The 23636-nt window shown below is 50.1% G+C and overlaps 1 protein-coding gene across 2 annotated transcripts in view; it reads right to left on the bottom strand.

Annotated features, from left to right (window-relative positions):
- Nucleotides 1-23636, bottom strand: part of fgf14 (fibroblast growth factor 14) — a 111118-nt gene that overhangs the window by 75236 nt on the left and 12246 nt on the right. Inside the window, exon 1 of one of the 2 annotated variants that reach the window (XM_068330221.1) lies at nucleotides 19197-19258. The exons of the other annotated variant lie outside the window; for it this stretch is intronic. The gene's annotated coding sequence lies outside the window, so the exon portion shown is untranslated. Of the gene's footprint in view, nucleotides 1-19196; nucleotides 19259-23636 lie in introns of those variants that run through there. 2 annotated transcript variants of the gene reach the window in all.

Here is a 23636-nt window from a genome sequence, read left to right as displayed (position 1 = left end):
CTCACACATACACACACACACACACACACACACACAAACACACACACACAAACACAAACGCACGCACGCACGCACGTACGCACACACACACACACACACAGTGACATTAATGGCTGCATGTAGCATATTGTAGCTGTTAACTTATAGTTTGTCCAACACGTTGTGCAACAGGGCAGTGAGACGGGTAGGGACACTGTCTGACCCTCTACCTGCAGTGAGACGGGTAGGGAAACACTGTCTGACTCTCTACCTGCAGTGAGACGGGTATGGGCATACTGTCTGACCCTCTACCTGCAGTGAGACGGGTAGGGAAACACTGTCTGACGCTGTACCTGTAGTGAGAGGGGTAGGGACACACTTTCTGACTCTCTACCTGCAGTGAGACGGGTAACACACACTGTCTGACCCTCTACCTACTGTGAGACGGGTAGGGACACACTGACCTTCGACCTGCTGTGAGAGGGTTAGTGACACATTTACTCTCTACCTGCTGTTAGACGGTTAGGGACACACTGTCTGACACTCTACCTGCAGTGAGACGGGTAGGGAAACACTGTCTGACCCTCTACCTGCAGGGAGACGGATAGGGACACACTGTCTGACTCTCTACCTTCAGTGAGACGATTGGGGAGACACTTTCTGACACTATACCTGTTGTGAGACGGGTAGGGACACACAGTCTGACCCTCTACCTGCAGTGAGACGGGTGGGGTGGAGAGACACTGTCTGACCCTCTACCTGCAGTGTGACGAGTAGGGAAACACTGTCTGACACTCTACCTGCGGTGTGACGGGTAGGGACACACTGTCTGACACTCTACCTGCTGTGAGACGGGTGGGGACACACTGTCTGACCCTCTACCTGCAGTGAGACGGGTGGGGAGACACTGTCTGACCCTCTACCTACAGTGAGACGGGTAGGGACACACTGTCTGACCCACTACCTGCAGTGTGACGGGTAGGGAAACACTGTCTGACCCTCTACCTGCAGTGAGACGGGTGGGGAGACACTCTCTGACCCTCTACCTGCTGTGAGACGGGTAGGAACACACTGTCTGAGTCTCTACCTTCAATGAGACGGGTAGGGACACACTGTCTGACCCTCTACCTGCAGTTACACGGGTAAGGACACACTGACCCTCTACCTTCAGTGAGCCGAGTAGGAACACACTGTCTGACCCTCTACCTGCAGTGACACAGGTAGGAAAACACTGTCTGACCCTCTGCCTGCTGTGAGACGGGTAGGGACACACTGTCTGACCCTCTACCTGCAGTATGATGGGTAGAGACGCACTGTCTGAAACTCTACCTGCTGTGAGACGGGTAGGGACACACAGTCTGACCCTCTACCTGCAGTGAGACGGGTGGGGAGACACTGTCTGACCCTTTACCTGCTGTGAGACGGGTAGGGACACACTGTCTGACCTTGTACCTGCAGTGAGTAAGGTAGGGACACACTGTCTGACACTTTACCTGCAGTGACACAGGTAGGTACACACTGTCTGACTCTCTACCTTCAGTGAGAAGGGTAGGGATACACTGTCTGACTCTTTGCAGCTGTGAGACGGGTAGGGACACACTGTCCGACCTCTACATGCAGTGAGACGGGTAGGGACAAACTGTCTGACTCTACCTGCAGTGAGACTGGTAAGACACACTGTCTGACCCTCTACCTGCTGTGAGATGGTTAGTGACACACTTACCCTCTACCTGCAGTTAGACGGGTAGGGACACACTGTCTGACCCTCTACCTGCAGTGAGACGGGTAGGGAAACACGGTCTGCCCCTCTACCTGCAGTGAGACGGGTGGGGACACACAGTCTGACCATCTACCTGCAGTGAGACGGATAGGGACACACTGTTTGACCCACTACCTTCAGTGAGATGGGTAGGGACACAGTGTCTGACCCTCTAACTGCTGTGAGATGGGTAGGGACACACTGACCCTCTACCTGCAGTAAGAAGGGTAGGGACACACTGTCTGACCCTCTACCTGCAGTGAGACGGGGAAGACACACTGTCTGACCCTCTACCTGCTGGCGGACGGGTAGGGACACACTGACCTTCTACCTGCTGTGAGATGGTTAGTGACACACTTAACCTCTTCCTGCAGTTAGACGGGTAGGGACACACTGTCTGACCCTCTACCTGCAGTAAGACGGGTAGGGACACACTGTCTGACCCTCTACCTGCAGTGAGACGGATAGGGACACACTGTCTGACCCACTACCTTCAGTGAGATGGGTAGGGACACACTGACCCTCTACCTGCAGTGAGATGGGTAGGGACACATTTACGCTCTACCTGCATTGTGACGGGTAGGGACACACTGTCTGACTCTCTAGCTGCAGTAAGACGATTGGGGAGACACTGTCTGACACTATACCTGCTGTGAGACCGGTAGGGACACACTGTCTGCCCCTCTACCTGCAGTGAGACGGGTGGGGACACATAGTCTGACCATCTACCTGCAGTGAGACGGATAGGGACACACTGTTTGACCCACTACCTTCAGTGAGATGGGTAGGGACACAGTGTCTGACCCTCTAACTGCTGTGAGATGGGTAGGGACACACTGACCCTCTACCTGCAGTGAAAAGGGTAGGGACACACTGTCTGACCCTCTACCTGCAGTGAGACGGGGAAGGACACACTGACCCTCTACCTTCAGTGAGACAGGTAGGGACACACTGTCTGACTGTCTACCTGCAGTGAGATGGTTAAGACACACTGTCTGACCCTCTACCTGCTGGCGGACGGGTAGGGACACACTGACCTTCTACCTGCTGTGAGATGGTTAGTGACACACTTAACCTCTTCCTGCAGTTAGACGGGTAGGGACACACTGTCTGACCCTCTACCTGCAGTAAGACGGGTAGGGACACACTGTCTGACTCTCTACCTGCAGTGAGACGGATAGGGACACACTGTCTGACCCACTACCTTCAGTGAGATGGGTAGGGACACACTGACCCTCTACCTGCAGTGAGATGGGTAGGGACACATTCACGCTCTACCTGCATTGTGACGGGTAGGGACACAATGCCTAACACTCTACCTGCAGTGAGAAGGGTAGGGACACACTGTCTGACTCTCTAGCTGCAGTAAGACGATTGGGGAGACACTGTCTGACACTATACCTGCTGTGAGACGGGTAGGGACACACTGTCTGACCCTCTACCTGCAGTGAGACGGGTAGGGACACACTGTCTGACCCTCTACCTTCAGTGAGAAAGGTAGGGACACACTTTCTGACCCTCTACCTTCAGTGAGACAGGTAGGGACACACTGTCTGACCGTCTACCTTCAGTGAGACGGGTGGGGCCATACTGACCCTGTACCTGCAGTGAGACGGGGAAGGACACACTGACCCTCTACCTTCAGTGAGACAGGTAGGGACACACTGTCTGACTGTCTACCTGCAGTGAGATGGTTAAGACACACTGTCTGACCCTCTACCTGCTGGCGGACGGGTAGGGACACACTGTCTGACCCTCTACCTTCAGTGAGACGGGTGGGGCCATACTGACCCTGTACCTGCAGTGAGACAGGAAAGGACACACTGACCCTCTACCTTCAGTGAGACAGGTAGGGACACACATTCTGACCTTGTACCTGCTGTGAGACGGGTAGGGACACACTGTCTTGACCCTCTACCTGCAGTGAGACGGGTAGGGACACACTGTCTGACCTTCTATCTGCAATGAGAAGGGTGGGGACACACTGTGATACCCTCTACCTGCTGTGACACGGGTAAGGACACACTGTCTGCCCCTATACCTTCATTGAGACCCAGAGGGCCACACTGTCTGACCCTGTACATGCAGTGAGACAGGTGGGGACACACTGTCTGACCCTCTACCTGCAGTGTGACGGGTAGGGAGAACTGTATGACACTCTACCTGCTGTGAGACGGGTAGGGAAACACTGTCTGACACTCTACCTGCATTGAGACGGCTAGGGACACACTGTCTGACCCTCTACCTATAGTGTGACGGGTAGGGAAAACTGAATGACTCTCTACCTGCAGTGAGACGATTGGGGAGACACTGTCTGACCCTCTACCTGCAGTGAGACGGGTAGGGACAAACTGTCTGACCCTCTACCTGCAGTGGGATGGGTAGGGATGCACTGTCTGCCACTCTACCTGCTGTGAGATGGGTAGGGACACACAGTCTGACCCTCTACTTGCAGTGAGACGGGTGGGAAGACACTGTCTGACCCTTTACCTGCTGTAAGACGGGTAGGGACACACTCTCTGACCTTCTACCTGCAGTGAGTAAGGTAGGGACACACTGTCTGACACTTTACCTGCAGTGAAATGGGTAGGTACACACTGTCTGGCCCTCTACCTCAGTGAGAAGGGTAGGGATACACTGTCTGACTCTTTGCAGCTGTGAGACGGGTAGGGACACACTGTCCGACTTCTACATGCAGTGAGACGGGTAGGGACACACTGTCTGACTCTCTACCTGCAGTGAGACTGGTATGACACACTGTCTGACCCTCTACCTGCTGTGAGACGGGTAGGGACACACTGACCTTCTACCTGCTGTGAGATGGTTAGTGACACACTTACCCTTTACCTGCAGTTAGACGGGTAGGGACACACTGTCTGACCCTTTACCTGCAGTGAGACGGGTAGAGAAACACTGTCTGACCCTCTACCTGCAGTGAGACTGGTGGGGACACACAGTCTGACCATCTACCTGCAGTGAGACGGATAGGGACACACTGTCTGACCCATTACCTTCAGTGAGACGGGTGGGGCCATACTGACCCTGTACCTGCAGTGAGACGGGGAAGGACACACTGACCCTCTACCTTCAGTGAGACAGGTAGGGACACACTGTCTGACCCATTACCTTCAGTGAGACGGGTGGGGCCATACTGACCCTGTACCTGCAGTGAGACGGGGAAGGACACACTGACCCTCTACCTTCAGTGAGACAGGTAGGGACACACTGTCTGACCCATTACCTTCAGTGAGACGGGTGGGGCCATACTGACCCTGTACCTGCAGTGAGACGGGGAAGGACACGCAGTAAGACGATTGGGGAGACACTGTCTGACCCTCTACCTGCTGTGAGATGGGTAGGGACACACTGTCTGACCCCCTACCTGCAGTATGATGGGTAGAGACGCACTGTCTGAAACTCTACCTGCTGTGAGACGGGTAGGGACACACAGTCTGACCCTCTACCTGCAGTGAGACGGGTGGGGAGACACTGTCTGACCCTTTACCTGCTGTGAGACGGGTAGGGACACACTGTCTGACCTTGTACCTGCAGTGAGTAAGGTAGGGACACACTGTCTGACACTTTACCTGCAGTGACACAGGTAGGTACACACTGTCTGACTCTCTACCTTCAGTGAGAAGGGTAGGGATACACTGTCTGACTCTTTGCAGCTGTGAGACGGGTAGGGACACACTGTCCGACCTCTACATGCAGTGAGACGGGTAGGGACAAACTGTCTGACTCTCTACCTGCAGTGAGACTGGTAAGACACACTGTCTGACCCTCTACCTGCTGCGAGATGGTTAGTGACACACTTACCCTCTACCTGCAGTTAGACGGGTAGGGACACACTGTCTGACCCTCTACCTGCAGTGAGACGGGTAGGGAAACACTGTCTGCCCCTCTACCTGCAGTGAGACGGGTAGGGACACACTGTCTGACTCTCTAGCTGCAGTAAGACGATTGGGGAGACACTGTCTGACACTATACCTGCTGTGAGACGGGGAAGGACACACTGACCCTCTACATTCAGTGAGACAGGTAGGGACACACTGTCTGACTGTCTACCTGCAGTAAGATGGTTAAGACACACTGTCTGACCCTCTACCTGCTGGCGGACGGGTAGGGACACACTGACCTTCTACCTGCTGTGAGATGGTTAGTGACACACTTAACCTCTTCCTGCAGTTAGACGGGTAGGGACACACTGTCTGACCCTCTACCTGCAGTAAGACGGGTAGGGACACACTGTCTGACCCTCTACCTGCAGTGAGACGGATAGGGACACACTGTCTGACCCACTACCTTCAGTGAGATGGGTAGGGACACACTGACCCTCTACCTGCAGTGAGATGGGTAGGGACACATTTACGCTCTACCTGCATTGTGACGGGTAGGGACACAATGCCTAACACTCTACCTGCTGTGACATGGGTAGGGACACACTGTCTGACTCTCTAGCTGCAGTAAGACGATTGGGGAGACACTGTCTGACACTATACCTGCTGTGAGACCGGTAGGGACACACTGTCTGACCCTCTACCTGCAGTTAGACGGGTAGGGACACACTGTCTGACCCTCTACCTGCAGTGAGACGGGTAGGGAAACACTGTCTGCCCCTCTACCTGCAGTGAGACGGGTGGGGACACACAGTCTGACCATCTACCTGCAGTGAGACGGATAGGGACACACTGTTTGACCCACTACCTTCAGTGAGATGGGTAGGGACACAGTGTCTGACCCTCTAACTGCTGTGAGATGGGTAGGTACACACTGACCCTCTACCTGCAGTGAAAAGGGTAGGGACACACTGTCTGACCCTCTACCTGCAGTGAGACGGGGAAGGACACACTGACCCTCTACCTTCAGTGAGACAGGTAGGGACACACTGTCTGACTGTCTACCTGCAGTGAGATGGTTAAGACACACTGTCTGACCCTCTACCTGCTGGCGGACGGGTAGGGACACACTGACCTTCTACCTGCTGTGAGATGGTTAGTGACACACTTAACCTCTTCCTGCAGTTAGACGGGTAGGGACACACTGTCTGACCCTCTACCTGCAGTAAGACGGGTAGGGACACACTGTCTGACCCTCTACCTGCAGTGAGACGGATAGGGACACACTGTCTGACCCACTACCTTCAGTGAGATGGGTAGGGACACACTGACCCTCTACCTGCAGTGAGATGGGTAGGGACACATTCACGCTCTACCTGCATTGTGACGGGTAGGGACACAATGCCTAACACTCTACCTGCAGTGAGAAGGGTAGGGACACACTGTCTGACTCTCTAGCTGCAGTAAGACGATTGGGGAGACACTGTCTGACACTATACCTGCTGTGAGACGGGTAGGGACACACTGTCTGACCCTCTACCTGCAGTGAGACGGGTAGGGACACACTGTCTGACCCTCTACCTTCAGTGAGAAAGGTAGGGACACATTTTCTGACCCTCTACCTTCAGTGAGACAGGTAGGGACACACTGTCTGACCCTCTACCTTCAGTGAGACGGGTGGGGCCATACTGACCCTGTACCTGCAGTGAGACGGGGAAGGACACACTGACCCTCTACCTTCAGTGAGACAGGTAGGGACACACATTCTGACCCTCTACCTGTAGTGAGACGGGTAGGGACACACTGTCTGACCCTCTACCTGCAGGGAGACAGGTACAGACACATTGTCTGATGCTGTACCTGTAGTGAGACGGGTAGGGAAAAACTGTTTGACCCTCTACCTGCTGTGAGACGGGTAGGGACACACTGTCTGACCGTATACCTGCAGTGTGACGGGTAAGGACACACTGTCTGACCCTCAACCTGCAGTGAGACAGGTAGGGAGGCACTGACCCTCTACCTTCAGTGAGACGGGTAGGGACACACAGTTTGACCCTCTACCTTCAGTGAGATGGAGAGGGACACAGTGACTGACCCTGAACCTGCAGTGAGACGGGTAGGGACACACTGTCTGACCCTGTACCCTCAGTGAGACGGGTAGGGACACACTGTCTGACCCTCTACCTTCATTTAGACCCATAGGGCCACACTGTCTGACCCTGTAAATGCTGCAAACGGGTAAGGACACACTGTCTGACCCTCTACCTTCATTGAGACCCATAGGGCCACACTGTCTGACCCTGTACATGCAGTGAAATGGGTGAGGACACACTGTCTGACCCTCTACCTGCAGTGTGATGGGTAGGAAAAACTGTATGACACTCTACCTGCTGTGAGAAGGGTAGGGACACACTGTTTGACTCTCTACCTGCAGTGACACGTTTGGGGAGATACTGTCTGACCCTCTAGCTGCGGTGAGACGGGTAGGGACTCACTGTCTAACCCTCTACCTTCAGTGAGACAGGTAGGGACACACTGTCTGACCTTCTACCTGCAGTGAGTAGGGTAGGGACACACTCTCTGGCCCTCTACCTGCAGTGACAAGGGTAGGGATACACTGTCTGACTCCTTGCAGCTGTGAGACGGGTAGGGACACACTGTCTGACCCTCTACCTGCAGTGAGACGGGTAGGGAAACACTGTCTGACCCTCTACCTGCAGTGAGACGGGTGGGGACACCCAGTCTGACCATCTACCTGCAGTGAGACGGATAAGTACACACTGTCTGACCCTCTACCTGCATTGTGACGGGTAGGGACACACTGCCTGAAACTCTACCTGCAGTGAGACGGGTAGGGACTCACTGTCTGACTCTCTACCTGCAGTAAGACGATTGGGGAGACACTGTCTGACACTATACCTGCTGTGAGACGGGTAGGGAAACACTGTCTGACCCTCTACCTGCAGTGAGACGGGGAAGGACACACTGACCCTCTACCTTCAGTGAGACAGGTAGGGCCACACTTTCTGACCCTCTACCTTCAGTGAGACAGGTAGGGACACACTGTCTGACCCTCTACCTTCAGTGAGAAGGGTAGGGCCACACTGACCCTTTACCTGCTGTGACACGGGTAAGAACACACTGTCTGACACTCTACCTGTAGTGAGACGGCTAGGGACAATGTCTGACCCTCTACCTGCAGTGAGACGGGTAGGGACACACTGTCTGACCCTCTACCTGCAGTGAGACGGGTAGGGACACACTGTCTGACCCTCTACCTGCAGTGAGAAGGGTAGGGACACACTGTCTGACCCTCTACCTGCAGTGAGACGGGGAAGGACACACTGACCCTCTACCTTCAGTGAGACAGGTAGGGACACACTGTATGACTGTCTACCTGCAGTGAGATAGTTAAAACACACTGTCTGACCCTCTACCTGCTGTGAGACGGGTAGGGACACACTGACCTTCTACCTGCTTTGAGATGGTTAGTGACACACTTAACCTCTACCTGCAGTTAGACAGGTAGGGACACACTGTCTGACCCTCTACCTGAAGGGAGAAAGGTAGGGACACACTGTCTGACGCTGTACCTGTAGTGAGACGGGTAGGGAAAAACTGTCTGAAACCTCTACCTGCTGTGAGACGGGTAGGGACACACTGTCTGACCGTATACCTGCAGTGTGACGGGTAAGGACACACTGTCTGACCCTCTACCTGCAGTGAGACAGGTAGGGACGCACTGACCCTCTACCTGCAGTGAGACTTGTAGGGACACACTGTCTGACCGTCTACCTGCAGTGAGACGGGTAGGGACACCCTGTCGGACCCTCTACCTGCAGTGAGACGGGTAAGGACACACTGTCTGACCCTCTACCTGCAATGAGACCGGTAGGGACACACTGTCGGACCCTCTACCTGCAGTGAGACTGGTAGGGACACACTGCCTGACCCTCTACCTGCAGTGAGACGGGTAGGGACACACTGACCCTGTACCTGCAGTGAGACGAGTAGGGACACATTGTCTGACCGTATACCAGCAGTGTCATGGGTAAGGACACACTGTCTGACGCTCTACCTGCAGTGAGACGGGTAGGGAAACACTGTCTGACCCTCTACCTGCAGTGAGACGGGGAAGGACACACTGACCCTCTACCTTCAGTGAGACAGGTAGGGACACACTTTCTGACCCTCTACCTTCAGTGAGACAGGTAGGGACACACTGTCTGACCCTCTACCTTCAGTGAGAAGGGTAGGGCCACACTGACCCTTTACCTGCTGTGACACGGGTAAGAACACACTGTCTGACACTCTACCTGTAGTGACACGGCTAGGGACAATGTCTGACCCTCTACCTGCAGTGAGACGGGTAGGGACACACTGTCTGACCCTCTACCTGCAGTGAGACGGGTAGGGACACACTGTCTGACCCTCTACCTGCAGTGAGAAGGGTAGGGACACACTGTCTGACCCTCTACCTGCAGTGAGACGGGGAAGGACACACTGACCCTCTACCTTCAGTGAGACAGGTAGGGACACACTGTATGACTGTCTACCCGCAGTGAGATAGTTAAAACACACTGTCTGACCCTCTACCTGCTGTGAGACGGGTAGGGACACACTGACCTTCTACCTGCTGTGAGATGGTTAGTGACACACTTAACTTCTACCTGCAGTTAGACAGGTAGGGACACACTGTCTGACCCTCTACCTGAAGGGAGAAAGGTAGGGACACACTGTCTGACGCTGTACCTCTAGTGAGACGGGTAGGGAAAAACTGTCTGAAACCTCTACCTGCTGTGAGACGGGTAGGGACACACTGTCTGACCGTATACCTGCAGTGTGACGGGTAAGGACACACTGTCTGACCCTCTACCTGCAGTGAGACAGGTAGGGACGCACTGACCCTCTACCTGCAGTGAGACTTGTAGGGACACACTGTCTGACCGTCTACCTGCAGTGAGACGGGTAGGGACACCCTGTCGGACCCTCTACCTGCAGTGAGACGGGTAAGGACACACTGTCTGACCCTCTACCTGCAATGAGACCGGTAGGGACACACTGTCGGACCCTCTACCTGCAGTGAGACTGGTAGGGACACACTGCCTGACCCTCTACCTGCAGTGAGACGGGTAGGGACACACTGACCCTGTACCTGCAGTGAGACGAGTAGGGACACATTGTCTGACCGTATACCAGCAGTGTCATGGGTAAGGACACACTGTCTGACCCTCAACCTGCAGTGAGACAGGTAGGGACGCACTGACCCTCTACCTTCAGTGAGATGGGTACGGACACAGTGTCTGACCCTCTACCTGCAGTGTGACGAGTAGGGACACACTGTCTGACTCTCTACCTGCAGTGTGACGGGTAGGGAAAACTGTACGACATTCTACCTGCTGTGAGACGGGTAGGGACACACTGTCTGACCCTCTACCTGCAGTTAGACGGGTAGGGACACACTGTCTGACCCTCTACCCGCAGTGAGACGGGTAGGAACACACTGTCTGACTCTCTACCTGCTTTGAGACGGGTAGGGACACACCGTCTCACTTTTTGCAGCTGTGAGATGGGTAGGGACACACTGTCTGACCCTCTACATGCAGTGAGACGGGTAGAGACACACTGTCTGACTCTCTACCTGCATTGAGATGGGTAAGACACAGTGTCTGACCGTCTACCTGCTGTGAGATGGGTAGGGACACACTGACCCTCTACCTGCAGTGAGATGGGTAGGGACACATTTACGCTTTACCTGCATTGTGACGGGTAGGGACACACTGTCTGAGTCTCTACCTGCAGTAAGACGATTGGGGACACCCTGTCTGGCCCTCTACCTGCAGTGAGACAGGTAGGGCCACACTGACCCTGTACCTGCTGTGAGACGGGTAAGAACACACTGTCTGACCCTCTACCTGTAGTGAGACGGGTAGGGACACACTGTCTGACCCTCTACCTGAAGGGAGAAAGGTAGGGACACACTGTCTGACGCTGTACCTGTAGTGAGACGGGTAGGGAAAAACTGTCTGAAACCTCTACCTGCTGTGAGATGGGTAGGGACACACTGTCTGACCGTATACCTGCAGTGTGACGGGTAAGGACACACTGTCTGACCCTCAACCTGCAGTTAGACAGGTAGGGACGCACTGACCCTCTACCTGCAGTGAGACTTGTAGGGACACACTGTCTGACCGTCTACCTGCAGTGAGACGGGTAGGGACACACTGTCGGACCCTCTACCTGCAGTGAGACGGGTAAGGACACACTGTCTGACCCTCTACCTGCAATGAGACCGGTAGGGACACACTGTCTGACCCTCAAACTGAAGTGAGACTGGTAGGGACACACTGCCTGACCCTCTACCTGCAGTGAGACGGGTAGGGACACACTGACCCTGTACCTGCAGTGAGACGAGTAGGGACACATTGTCTGACCGTATACCTGCAGTGTCATGGGTAAGGACACACTGTCTGACCCTCAACCTGCAGTGAGACAGGTAGGGACGCACTGACCCTCTACCTTCAGTGAGATGGGTACGGACACAGTGTCTGACCCTCTACCATCAGTGTGACGAGTAGGGACACACTGTCTGACTCTCTACCTGCAGTGTGACGGGTAGGGAAAACTGTATGACATTCTACCTGCTGTGAGACGGGTAAGACACACTGTCTGATCCTCTACCTGCAGTCAGACGGGTAGTGACACACTGTCTGACTCTTTGCAGCTGTGAGACAGGTAAGGACACACTCTCTGACTCTCTACATGCAGTGAGACGGGTAGGGACACACTGTCTGATCCTCTACCTGCAGTGAGATGCGTAAGACAGACTGTCTGACCCTAAACCTGCTGTGAGACGGGTAAGGACACACTGACCCTCGACCTGCTGTGAGACGGTTAGTGACACACTTACCCTCTACCTGCAGTCAGACGGGTAGGGACACACTGTCTGACCCTCTACCTGTAGTGAGACGGGTAGGGACACACTGTTTTACCCTGTACCTGCAGTGAGACGATTGGGGAGACACTGTCTGACACTCTACCTGCAGTGTGACGGGTAGGGAAAACTGTATGACACTCTACCTGCAGTGAGATGGGTGGGGTGGGGACACACTGTCTGACACTCTACCTGCAGTGTGACGGGTAGGGAAAACTGTGTGACTCTCTACCTGCAGTGAGAGGATTGGGGAGACACTGTCTGACCCTCTACCTGCAGTGAGACTTGTAGGGACACACTGTCTGACCGTCTACCTGCAGTGAGACGGGTTGGGACACACTGTCGGACCCTCTACCTGCAGTGAGACGGGTAGGGCCACACTGTCTGACCCTCAACCTGCAGTGAGACTGGTAGGGACACACTGCCTGACCCTCTACCTGCAGTGAGACGGGTAGGGACGCACTGAACCTCTACCTTCAGTGAGATGAGTAGGAACACACTGTCTGACCCTCTACCTGTAGTGAGACGGGTAAGGACACACTGTCTGACCCTCTACCTGCAATGAGACCGGTAGGGACACACTGTCTGACCCTCTACCTGCAGTGAGACTTGTAGGGACACACTGTCTGACCGTCTACCTGCAGTGAGACGGGTAGGGCCACACTGTCTGACCCTCAACCTGCAGTGAGACTGGTAGGGCCACACTGTCTGACCCTCAACCTGCAGTGAGACTGGTAGGGCCACACTGTCTGACCCTCAACCTGCAGTGAGACTGGTAGGGACACACTGCCTGACCCTCTGCCTGAAATGAGACGGGTAGGAACACACTGTCTGACCCTCTACCTGCATTGAGACGGGTAGGGACACACTGAACCTCTACCTTCAGTGAGATGAGTAGGAACACACTGTCTGACTCTCTACCTGCAATGAGACCGGTAGGGACACACTGTCTGACCCTGTACCTGCAGTGAGACGGGTAGGGACACACTGTCTGACCCTCTACCTGCAGTGAGACGGGTAGTGACACACTGTCGGACCCTCTACCTGCATTGAGACGGGTAGGGCCACACTGTCTGACCTTCTACCTGCAGTGAGACAGGTAGGGACACACTGCCTGACCCTCTACCTGCAGTGAGACGGGTAGGGACACCCTGACCCTCTACCTTCAGTGAGACGAGTAAGGACACACTGTCTGACCCTCTACCTTCATTGAGATGGGTAGGGCCACACTCACCCTGTACCTTCTGTGAGACGGGTAGGGACACACTGTCTGACCCTCTACCTGCAGTTAGACGGGTAGGGACACACTGTCTGACCCTCTACCCGCAGTGAGACGGGTAGGGCCACACTGTCTGACTTTCTACCTGCAGTGAGATGGGTAGGGACACACTGTTTGACCCTCTACCTGCATAGAAACGGGTAGGGAAACACTGTGTGACCCTCCACCTGCAGTGAGACGGTTAGGGACACACTGTCTGACCATCTTCCTGCTGTGAGACGGGTAGGGACACACTGTCTGACCCTCTACCTTCAGTGAAATCGGTATGGCCACACTCACCCTGTACCTGCTGTGAGACGGGTAGGGACACACTGTCTGACCCTCTACCTGCAGTGAGACGGGTAGGGACACACTGTCTGACCCTCTGCCCGCAGTGAGACGGATAGGGCCACACTGTCTGACCGTCTACCTGCAGTGAGACGGGTAGGGCCACACTGTCTGACCCTCAACCTGCAGTGAGACTGGTAGGGCCACACTGTCTGACCCTCAACCTGCAGTGAGACTGGTAGGGCCACACTGTCTGACCCTCAACCTGCAGTGAGACTGGTAGGGACACACTGCCTGACCCTCTGCCTGAAATGAGACGGGTAGGAACACACTGTCTGACCCTCTACCTGCATTGAGACGGGTAGGGACACACTGAACCTCTACCTTCAGTGAGATGAGTAGGAACACACTGTCTGACTCTCTACCTGCAATGAGACCGGTAGGGACACACTGTCTGACCCTGTACCTGCAGTGAGACGGGTAGGGACACACTGTCTGACCCTCTACCTGCAGTGAGACGGGTAGTGACACACTGTCGGACCCTCTACCTGCATTGAGACGGGTAGGGCCACACTGTCTGACCTTCTACCTGCAGTGAGACAGGTAGGGACACACTGCCTGACCCTCTACCTGCAGTGAGACGGGTAGGGACACCCTGACCCTCTACCTTCAGTGAGACGAGTAAGGACACACTGTCTGACCCTCTACCTTCATTGAGATGGGTAGGGCCACACTCACCCTGTACCTTCTGTGAGACGGGTAGGGACACACTGTCTGACCCTCTACCTGCAGTTAGACGGGTAGGGACACACTGTCTGACCCTCTACCCGCAGTGAGACGGGTAGGGCCACACTGTCTGACTTTCTACCTGCAGTGAGATGGGTAGGGACACACTGTTTGACCCTCTACCTGCATAGAAATGGGTAGGGAAACACTGTGTGACCCTCCACCTGCAGTGAGACGGTTAGGGACACACTGTCTGACCATCTTCCTGCTGTGAGACGGGTAGGGACACACTGTCTGACCCTCTACCTTCAGTGAAATCGGTATGGCCACACTCACCCTGTACCTGCTGTGAGACGGGTAGGGACACACTGTCTGACCCTCTACCTGCAGTGAGACGGGTAGGGACACACTGTCTGACCCTCTGCCCGCAGTGAGACGGATAGGGCCACACTGTCTGACCTTCTACCTGCAGTGAGATGGGTAGGGACACACTGTTTGACCCTCTACCTGCATAGAAACGGGTAGGGAAACACTGTGTGACCCTCCACCTGCAGTGAGACGGTTAGGGACACACTGTCTGACCGTCTTCCTGCTGTGAGACGGGTAGGGACACACTGTCTGCGCCTCTACCTGCTGTGTGACTTACTGAACCATTAAAGAACCCATAAATTGCCGTTCACACAGACATAATGTGGATAAAGTGTATGAATTACACTTCCGCCATCCACACAAGTCATACATCAGCAGGTTCATGTTTACTGCCTTCTGTCATGTCATGTGATCATGTGTGTGAATGAATCACCTCATACTGAAGACTCTTTAAAAAGCATTTTGGACCTGCCAGACCGCTTGAAAACCTGATTGACTGCACATATGAGATGGAGGAGGTTCATTTCATCAACCTCTAATAAAATAATCAATAAGAGCGACAGGGAAGTGACTCCTTAAACCCAGCATGGATATCTGTGGTCTCAACTCACCAGTGGTTTTTTGCTTATGTTGTAGTTTAAGAACAATACCATTAACCCTCAGGTGTCCTCCTTTTTAACAGATCATGTTGAGTGAACTGTTCCTCATGCTATTTTTATCCCAGTACTTCTAACAGGATCAGCTCCACACACACATGAACACACACCGTCTGGGATCTGGCCTGTGTGGGGTGGCATGACATGGAGACCTTGGAGCTACGCTGCGTGTCCTTGTCAGTTACTGGACGTATCCTTACCATCAGTGTTGCTGCAACACCTCACATAAACTGGGTAATCAGATGAGGACTGGTGTGAATCAAACATTCTGACAAGAGGATTTATTCAGGACCCGTGTGGACACACAGGCACGCACGCACGCACGCACGCATGCACACACACACACACACACACACACACACACACACACACACACAGACACACACACCTGAACCAAGACGGTTTGTCAGACCAGGGACGCTATGTTCTTTGAGTCTCGTGAGACACAAAAGTGCTTTCAGCAGTCTATCAGGGTGTTTTAAAGGTAATACAGAGAGAAGGTGTTTAATATCAGTATGGGGAGGGATCAGAAATGTTTAAATTACCGTAAATAATAAGATAAATAGTTCATCGCTATATCGCAGAATTTCGTTTTTGCGGGTGGTTCCTGGAATGCATTAACCGCGAGGAACGAGGGATTATTGCACTGTTGTATGCTGTATATATACGACATACTATGATGTTGTTTACTGTAATGGTTGTCTTCATCTTGATTTAATTTACTTATTTATTTTCAAGGCAACAGGTGAAGTAGATTTTCTAGTTGAACACCATGAAGTGTCTTACAGGGTCGTAGTCGTCTCGTCTATAAGATAATGAGATAATGTATGGATGTCAGATACTGTGCTTCTGTGTACTCTATGAAACAACATGCTCAATATGCTTTCGATGCAAAAAAAAGCCATGGTGAAAACTGTGACACTAACTAAACAAAGTGAGATTTAAGACCTAACAGAAAGGTTTGAGGGATTTTCTTTTGGTGGGTTAAATATATTATGGGAATAAGACAGGGGGAGCACATCTCTCCTTTGAGAAAAACAACAGAAACTAGTCCAGAAGTGCCTGAAACACCTTCACTGTAACCCTGACCTGATAGTAGGGGGACCTTCAAGAAACAGGAGGTAAATCAGACAAACTGAATAGCTTTCCTGCATGAGAAAAATAATGTCATTACAATGTACAACTCTTTTTTAGAAGGCTGACAAAATAAAAGTCTAAAGGTCAAATATGATCTGTTTAAAATGGTAATGGTGATCCTCAGCTTGACATGTTAACTGTGGAACAGTGCATCTGATGAACTGGTGACATTAATCTAATATCACGTAGCAGCGTCATCACTGAAACGACTCACCCTATTCCAGCTTTATTCTCTCTGCTCAGAGATGCTGATCTGGTGATGGCCAGACGCCTGTCTCAGCTCTCTTTGTCAGGGTCAACAGAATCTACAGTTACTGCCTACGGTACAGTCGCTCTTCTGACACCTATTCCTGCTGCCCTGGTGAGTTTCAGGGCACCAGGAGGACGTTTGGACCCCATCAACATGTGTTTGGCATTCAAAGGATCAGACCTGCTCCGTCTAAAAGATCAGATTTTACTGACAGGTCATTTGGTGCAGGCCTGGGAATGGAAATGTTGCCCCTTAAGGGAAAAGTGATCCACCAGAGGTGAGAAGGGAGAGGAAATAAAGTGCACTGCAAACAGATAAGAAGACCACAGGAGAGGCTGTGGATGATTAGACATTAAAAAGGTTAAAAAATAAAGATCCATCAGCACATCAATAGATCACACACCGCTACCAGGATGTGAATATAACATATTAATTAAAGCTTAGACATGAACAACATCTGCGGTTTGAATGTAACTGACGTTAGTTCTGGTTATATGCAGCATAAAATGAAGATGTATTTATATCCAACAATAGCAGGAAAGACAAGTGAGCAGAGAGCATGCTGGGAGAAAACACCGTACCACTACATTAAAACCAGTAAAGCTCAATAATTGACTGATGAGTTGTTTCTGATGGTTGACAGTTGTCGTTACACACACAGGGTCTGACATGAACACCTACAGACAAATTCAGGAAGACGTTTCACTTGGAAAACGTCTTTGCTGAATATCTGATGAAAGTTTTGCAAATAAAACTACACTAGTGAGGTGTTCATCACAATATTTGACCCAATAAAAAAGTTGAATGTGTGTTATATAGAATGTCATCCAGAGAGTGTACAATTAAACAAGAGGTTTATTCATGTGTCTGATGACAGAAAATAACTTATTTAATCTAACATTTACTGCCTTGTAGCAGCAGGTTTTCTTTTAGGTGTAAACTTTTCTTTTTTAAATTTTACCAGAGGGTGAGTATTTATTTATTGGTATCATAAAACTGGTGCTTAACTTTCACAAAGGTATCAGTCACAATACGACTCCACATGAAGGGAAAAAACCCCTATCTTTACGGTAATATTCCTAATTCTTATGCTTTGCCAAGGTTGTTCACCATGGTCACCATTCACACTCATCCACCAGGATGGCCGGGATATTTTTTACATCTTAAATTCACTGTCACATTATGCAATGTATTTACAAAATCTTCTATTTGTCCTCATATAACAGAGGCATCAATGTGTTCTCAGCACACATCTGGTGCTCTCTCACTTTTAAATACAGTTAATACAGCAGCGTGTTTGAACATTGGTTTGACGCCAGAGTCTGACAAGAAATGATCTATTGACAGCGACACAAAGGCACCTGTGATGTTTGGCCTCGAAACCCAGAGATACAGAACGATGCTGTGAAGGCATCTGAGAAAGCCACTATTTAATGAAGTCATATCACAGAATTAATGATGGAGGAGAGGAGAGGAGAGGAGAGGAGAGGAGAGGAGAGGAGAGGAGAGGAGAGGAGAGGAGAGGAGAGGAGAGGAGAGGAGAGGAGAGGAGAGGAGAGTGAACTTAAAACGGGTCTGATATTTAATGCATGAGAAATAAACAAACTGAATGCATTGCCCACATAATAAAATGACTTCACCTTCTTTAGCACGCTGCTGCTAATAAAATAATTGGAAAGGAGACCAAACACACGTAGTCTAGAAAACAAACACACACATGCAATAGTTTGACCTTCAGTTGTGATGACCTGCAGTGATTAGTTTTCCTCTGGTGAAGCAGACGACACGTGGTTCACGTCGTCTGTGCTTTCATATAATGTGGACGATTCATGTCAATCACACTCATGCTGACAATCAATGAAGCGATCTGGAATCGTCAACAAAATCAATATGACGTTCAGCTGCACACAGCTGACTTTCTTCAAGGGAACAAGTGTATTAATTGTGTAAAAACTGTAATTGTGTCGACTCAATATCTCTCCAGCGCTCCGTGGAACTCACCACACTCCTCTCCAGCCTTCAGCGCCTTTCGAACGTGCCGCTCCACAATCTGAGCAAAAGAGGTCGCCTCCATAGCAGGAGGAGAACGAACGGATTCCAGATGGAGCTCTCCAAATGATCGATAAAGATAAAATAATCCACAAATCAGAATATTTTTTCTCACAGCTCATGATGAGTTTAACACCATGTTTTTAACCCGATCACAAACGGGCACAGGCCCTTACAAAAGCTCACACACACACACACACACCTCATGTCAGTCCACCTCCAACCAGCTCCCAGAACCTTTCCAACATGCAGATAATAATGTCCCATAGATAACGCTGACACCCCCCAGCTGACTGGATGTGACCCACCACAAATGTCAAGTGTTGTCATGTCGTGGCTAAAAGGTGTCGGTGGAATGGGAACCTGAATCACGCCTCCATGGCACACAGCAGGAAGTGAGACTGTTCATGGAGTTCCCCGGTGGGAACGTGTCTCTGGAACATTTCCTGTGGCTCAATTATTGACATGTTATTGATTTATCCAGTCTCTGATTCATCATAATTCATGTTTTCACTCTTTGCTCTTCCACGAATGGCAACCACAACAAAATCTGCCTCACGCACCATCTCTACCTCCATCTCTGGCTAAAACAGTAGGAACCAAATTCAAAATGCTGATGTGAAAACAAGTGATGTGAGAACAAGTGTGAAAATAAGAACTTCCAAAGGGCTACATTCAGATCTGTTCGTGAAGCTATCTGTTGTACTGGGAAAGAAAAGGAACGCAACAGCTGTGGATTCACTGGATTGGATGAATCAGACCAAAAAACCACACAGAAAATGAATGCATTAAGAGGACAGTTGGCGTGGAGAGAGTAGGGGCAGACAGAGGCAGCAGCACAATACAGCCTGCTGCACTGCAGCAAACACACACAGCCTCTACACACACCGCAGCCATACAACACACCCCTGGACAGGGAGGTGGGACACACCAACACCACCACCACTGAAAGATGTCAGCACTATCTGTAGAGCTGTTTAGAAGACATTCAAAAAATAACAGGAATCAGTACAGCTAGTACCTCCTGAGCACTGCCGAGGTGCCCTTGAGCAACACACCAGCCCTGAACTAGTTGCTCATTGAGCGCACGGGGATTAATAAATATTATTATTGTTATTATTATTATCATTATCATTATAAAATAAATACAGGGATAAGTCGTTTCAAGTTAAGTCATTCTTTATTATAAGCCGGTTTTCAAAAATAAATAAAATAAATAAAAATCAAGTTTATGTCATTTCACTCAACTTAACATGTCTCTGCCACAAATATTGTACTCTTAAAATCACTAGAAAACTGTTGAAAGCACAAAATATCATGTTACTGTACAACTAAATAGTAATAAAAACATATAATTTATTAAAACACATATAGTTCCAGTATCTACCGTTAAGTGTCACTTGTGATTCACATGACTGCTTTGAATTTAGATTAGTTTATGGTGAGATTTTGCTCCTTATAATTTAATCCTTGAGGAGGAGAAGAAAAAACTCTCCACCAGTTATTTAAACTCATCCAACAACAACATCCAGATGTTGATGTTCACAATCCACTATATAGTGCTGTAGCATGTAGCATGTAGCTAACCTTTTGAGCGAAGGAAGAGGAGGGAGTTTTTGTTGGTCAGAGTTGTCATCAGAGAGATGGTCACCACTACCACTATCATCACTAGCTTTTGCTTTATTATCCATGATGAACAGTACAGTATCCAAGGATACAGAAACAACAACAAGATGGGGAGACGAGTGTTGGAGAAGCAGGAGCGCAGGGGTACTGCTCAGCAGGGTTTGTGGCACAAAGGACAACTGCGGTGCAACAGTCAGATATGGTGGCGCTCGTTTATTCCTACTTCCAAATGTTCGTAAGTTGAATGTTCATTTGTTGAGGACTACCTGTACTTTAAAGGCTGTGAAAATTAAACTGTCAAACAAAGCCAGTGAGTCCCAGTGGTTTCAAGGCTCTGTGATGACAGGAACTGAAGCCCTATGAGGCATTTAGACTGAAATTATCCCTGCATTAATGACTGGATGTGTGAGACAAAGAAACATGATTCAGAAAGTCCAGTTCCAGAGTCTCTGACAGCTCAGCAGCAGTTCAAACACAGCAAAGTGGTTCACCATTATCATAATCATAATATTATGAAAGGCAACCAGAGCACCAATCATCTGACATTTCATTACAATGACATCAAGACAGTAGAAGTATGGTGTCGCAAAGCAGCCTGCTAGAAATGAGTCCTGCTACACAGTACTCATTGGACAGTGTTAGGACTCGCTGAAAGACTTCCCCTCTCACACTGGGTAAAGAGGATCCAGGTTTGTGATGCAGGTGATCCTACTACAGCAGCAGGTGCCTTCAGATAACTGTTCACTCTTCTCCTGTTGGCTTTTCCCTTCAGGGGTCACCACAGCCAATCAGTGTCCTCCATCTAACCCTGTCTTCTCATCCTCTTCTCTCACACCAACTACCTTCATGTCCTCTTTCACTACATCCATAAACCTCCTCTTTGGTCTTCCTCTAGGCCTCCTGCCTGGCAGTTCAGAACTCAGCATCCTTCTACCAATATATTCACTATCTCTCCTCTGGACATGTCCAAACCATCTCAGTCTGGCCTCTCTGACTTTATCTCCAGAACCTCTAACATGTGCTGTCCCTCTGATGTACTCATTCCTGATCCTATCCATCCTGGTCACTCCCAGAGAGAACCTCAGCATCTTCATCTCTGCTACCTCCAGCTCTGTCTCCTGTCTTTTCCTCAGTGACACTGTCTCTAGACCAAACATTTCCTTTCATTCTAGCTGAAACTCTTAAGTCATCCCAAACAGGATGCACATTCCTCCTCTGGGCTTCTGAAACAAAGACCAAACTAATGACAAAACAACATGAAGGGTTAACCTGGCAGTACCTCTGAAGTCGTTAGACTTATTTCTTACCATTAACTTGGTGTAAAAGCAGGCGAGGGTGAAATCAATGAGGTACGCTATAAGCTCTCGGGAAATCTAACCCACGAATACTGTACCTTCATGTTCCACTGGTAAGTCATCTGAACACAGGGAGTGAGAAGGAAAAAGAGAAAGCTCTGGTCGACAGTCATAAATGAGCTGTCACCCAAGAGTGACTCATGAAGTCAAATCAGCAATCAATCACAATCAAATGATGACAATGTACTTCCAGCACAGGGAAGCAGCACACCCAGCTGACCTTGGTCTGGGTTGGCTACACCAGTCCTTCCTGCCCTGGAACAGAGCAGCAGCAGGCGACCAGCTGGACGGTCTGCCTCTGGAGGGGATCTGTGGTAAGTCGGCGGCTCAACGACACAAGCACACGCCAGCATGTTCAGTGTGGCGTGTTTGATAAAGGTTAAAGACACTACATTCCTGTCATCAGATACACAAAGACTATGACCCACCCTCCTCTCTGAGCTACACAGCAACCTGTTAGTATGAGCGTATCGTATTCCACTCTGAGTAACAACACAGAACACTCTGTCAGCTCTGTCCACTTATATTTCTACTACTGTATCAGAGAAGACTGTAGTCAACCCTGACACAAATTATAAGACAGGAAACTAAAGTTTTCCAAATATTTTAAGCAGGTAAATAACAGGTGTGCAGATTGGACAATAGTTAGCCCAGAGGTTAGAGACGTGCACTGGTAGCTTGAAAGCCTGATCCAGTGAGAAGCACTTTCCATAACCGATCTTTACATTTATATCATTTCAATCTGATCTATACTAAAATGGTCATTTTATTCAAACACTTGCTGAAAACAAAGAAAACACCCACAAACAAGATGAGCCAAAGTCCTGTGGAACTACATGTGTGGAAGAGTGCTACTGTTAGCCTCCTTCATATCTAGTCCACTAAGAAGTGACTCAACAGACTCAACGTGATGAAATGTTTGCATCTCATTGAGTGACAGAACTGAATTCTATACCCATTTCATTAAGTTAAGATCATTTTTCTAATATTTCATTTTCATATTACTGTCTTCAGAATGGAACCACAACTCCTCTCCCGTACATTAATAGGTGATATTTTTGACACCACTGTTGCAAAGACAAGACCACATTAAATATTCAATATTTAATATTATACAGGTATATCAAGTAACAAATGCTATAAAAACAGGATAAAACACAAAAAACTGATCCATTACTCTATCGCCATTACGTAACTCAATAGACATGCATCTACTAACATGTTAAAGCACATAAAATGCATGTTGCTAGCATAATGACATAAGCTACATTAATGTATAATATATGCATTAGGTTTACAGTTAACTTACCATGATCAGGGACTAGATGTACAGTACATCTAATCAGTGTGTTAGCAGCGATAAAAACTCAGTTCTCTGATCTGCTGCTTTGGCGTGACATCATTGTGCTTC

Source organism: Antennarius striatus, chromosome 12 (genome assembly GCF_040054535.1).
Source record: "Antennarius striatus isolate MH-2024 chromosome 12, ASM4005453v1, whole genome shotgun sequence".
NCBI lineage: Eukaryota > Metazoa > Chordata > Actinopteri > Lophiiformes > Antennariidae > Antennarius > Antennarius striatus.
The sequence above is the reverse complement of the archived record's forward strand: the minus strand, read 5'-3'. Positions and strand labels throughout refer to the sequence as shown.